Source organism: Myotis myotis, unplaced genomic scaffold (genome assembly GCF_014108235.1).
Source record: "Myotis myotis isolate mMyoMyo1 unplaced genomic scaffold, mMyoMyo1.p scaffold_m19_p_2, whole genome shotgun sequence".
In the NCBI taxonomy this organism is placed as follows: domain Eukaryota; kingdom Metazoa; phylum Chordata; class Mammalia; order Chiroptera; family Vespertilionidae; genus Myotis; species Myotis myotis.
In genome coordinates, this window is record NW_023416324.1 from 144474820 (window position 1) to 144478082 (window position 3263).

The 3263-nt window shown below is 38.6% G+C and overlaps 1 pseudogene; it reads left to right on the forward strand.

The window, feature by feature from the left end:
* Window positions 1-678: 678 nt before the first annotated feature.
* Window positions 679-1141, forward strand: LOC118675200 (annotated as a pseudogene).
* The last annotated feature ends 2122 nt before the right edge of the window (window positions 1142-3263 follow it).

The window sequence follows — 3263 nt, forward strand, 5'->3', positions numbered from 1 at the left end:
CAGGTTAATGTTTTTTGCTCTCAAACATGGTTCATTCTACTGTTCTTCCCTGTTTTATGACAAGCAGACTCAGGACTATTGTTAGATCAAATTTATAAGGTAGGTGAAATGTTCTTTGAAAGCTGAAGGATGGAGAAGCCTAGTAGGCATGTGGACACACCCTGATCCAGTTTCTCAAACATTAGAATGCAATCTTATGAAAATAAAATAGGCCCAGCTGATGTTTCTCAGTGGTTGAGCATCGACCCATGAACCAGGAGGTCACTGTTCGATTCTGGTCAAGTCATATGCCTGGGTTGTGGGCTTGCTCTGCAATAGGAGGAATGCAAGAGGCAGCCAATTAACGATTAACATCATCATTGATGTTTCTATATCTCCCTCTCCTTTCCTCTCTCTGACATCAATAAAACATATTTAAAAATTTTAAAAAATAAAATAGAATTGGATGAAGTTGTAAGCACACACTAAAAAGTTAAAATACTATGTTTTTAAATTTTGCTTACTTTTATTTACGGTACAGAAGAATAGAGCACATGCCCAGAGAACCTCCTTCCTTCCCTCTCACCTTTTCTCCTCATTGTCCTTCTCCATCTCCTATTACATATTCTCACATACGTAAACTTGAAGAGAACAAGCTTCTTTTTGGCTGAAATAACCATCTTTCAGTAATTCCCCAAAATGACTAACACAAAGAGAAAGAGAGGCACCCACTATATGTTCTCTGGGCCTTTTAGAAAACATGGAGTTGTTTCTTTGGCCACATACATGTGAATCTACAAGAAAGGTGATGTAGACATCAAAGGAATGGGAACTGTTCGAGAATGAATGCCCCACAAATGTTCCCATGGCAAAACTGGAAGAGTCTGCAGTGTCACCCAGCATGTGGTGGGCATCCTTGTAGACAAACGAGTTAAGGGCAAGATTCTTGCCAAGAGAATTAATGTACATATTAAGCATGTGAAGAGCCGAGATAGCTTTCTGAAACATGTAAAGAAAAATGATCAGAAGAAGGGAGCCACAGAGAAAGGAGCCTGGGTTCAGCTGAAGCGCCAGCCTGTTCCACCCAGAGAGGCACACTGTGAGAACCAATGGAAAGGAGCCTGAGCTGTGGGAGCCCATTCCCTATGAATTCATGGCATGATAAATGAAAAAACATAAAAGACTTTTGTACTGTTAAAGTGGAAAAAAATCTTGAAGAGAACAAAGTCCTTAAAATAAATTTTCAAATAAATAAATAAATAAAAAGAAGATGAAGTGGAAAGTATTTAAAGTCTTCGGGGAGGAACAAAACTGTCATTCATATCTTGGGGCAGTGTTCTCAGAATCCTTTCAGAATTACAATAATATAATTTCTTACTTGATTTATAAGCTCCTAAAGGGCAGAGGTATATTTTAAGGTTCTTTGTATTCCCATCATCTAGCATAGTAAATAATAATAAATGTTTACTCTTAGTAGGAAATACATGTACGCGCACACACACACACATTAATAATGAATACCTTCTCTATAAGAACTTTGTAGTACTCACCTTGAGATAACTGAGGCAACTATAGTAAGTTTCAAAAAGCAGATTAAGAGTTCCAGCTTTTGTAAAAAGAAACTAGAAGAATTATAAATTCTAATTAAGAACCAACGGGTATAAAAAAACAACAGAAAATTGTCGTGTCAACAAAGGCAAGGAGAAAAATTTATTTTAGGAATAGTGTCAAATTCTACAGTGAGGTCAAATAAGATATATAAGAAAAAGTAGCCAACATATTAAGCAACAAGAACATTGGTAACCTTTGAAAAAACAGTGAATTAGCTTAGTCTTCTAATATGGCTATAGTTTCATTTATTAAAATAATGTCTAAAATGTCTAAATCATCTTATATCTGATTTACATGGAAAACCAAGTCACTATAATAAATGCGTTCATCCATTCAACAAAAATAAACCAAGCACTCACTAACTCTCTGCTAGGCATTGGAAATTTAAAAAAGTAGATAAATGGTAATTTTCAGGAAACCTTTCATCTAATTTACCATTGTTTTCAAAATTTGATGTGCATCACAATCTTATTGAGTAACCTTTAGAAAACATAGATTTCCTTGGGTCTATTCCAAGACTGAGTAAATTTGAATCAATTATTACAGAACCAAGCTATGTATATTTCTATATACTTTATCTGTGTTCATAAATCTAAAGGGAATCTCTTGTAGACAACATATAGTTCAACCTTATGTGTTTTTATTTATTAAATAAATTCAGTTGATTGATTAAATCAACTTTATATATTTTAATTAAAAAGTTTAATTCATTCATGTTCAGAGTAAGTATAGAAAGGTAAGAATATTTTGCCGTTTTGTCACAATTTTTGTCTGCATTGAAGATTTTTGGTCCCCCTTTACTTCTTTTGCTGCCTTATTTTGTGTTTCATTAATTTTTTGTAGTGGCATGCTTTGATTTCTTTTTCATTTTCTTTTGTATATTTTCTACAGGTATTTTTTATGGTTGCTATAGTTCATAGATGCAGCACCTTATAACAAACTATTTTAAGCTAATAACAACTTAACTTCTATTGCATACAAAGATTTCTACATTTTTACCTCTCTCCCAACATTTTGTTATTCGTGTAATAACTTATGTTTTTATTATATACTAGAGGCCTGGTGCACAAAAAATTTGTGCACTCGGGGGGGGTCCCTCAGCCCGGCCTATGCCCTCTTGCAGTCTGGGACCCCTCAGAGGATGTCCACCTGCTGGTTTATGCTTGCTCCCCGGGGGATGGGGCCCAAGCTGGCAGTCAGACATCCCTCTGGCAGCCCACCAGCCCTCGGGGGATGTCCACTTACCAGCAGGGAGCAGGCCTAAGCTGCAGCTGGACATCCTTAGTGGTGCTGAGTAAGTGGGAGAGGCTCCCACCACCACCACTGTGCTGGCAGCCATCAGCCTGGCTTGTGGCTGAGCAGAGATTCCCCTGTGGGACCACACTGACCACCAGAGGGCAGCTCCTGCGTTGAGCGTCTGCCCCCTGGTGGTCAGTGTGTGTCATAGTGACCAGTCATTCCCAGTCGTTCTGCTGTTAGAGTCAATTTGCATATTACCCTTTTATTATATAGGATAGAGGCCTGGTGCACGGGTTGGGACAGGCTGGTTTTCCCTAAAGGGTGTCCCAAATCAGGGTGGGGGTCCCGCTGGGGTGCCTGGCCAGCCTGGGTGAGTGGCTGATGGCTGTTTGCAGCAGGTCACACCCCTTCATGGTGGGGGTCCCTACTTGGGT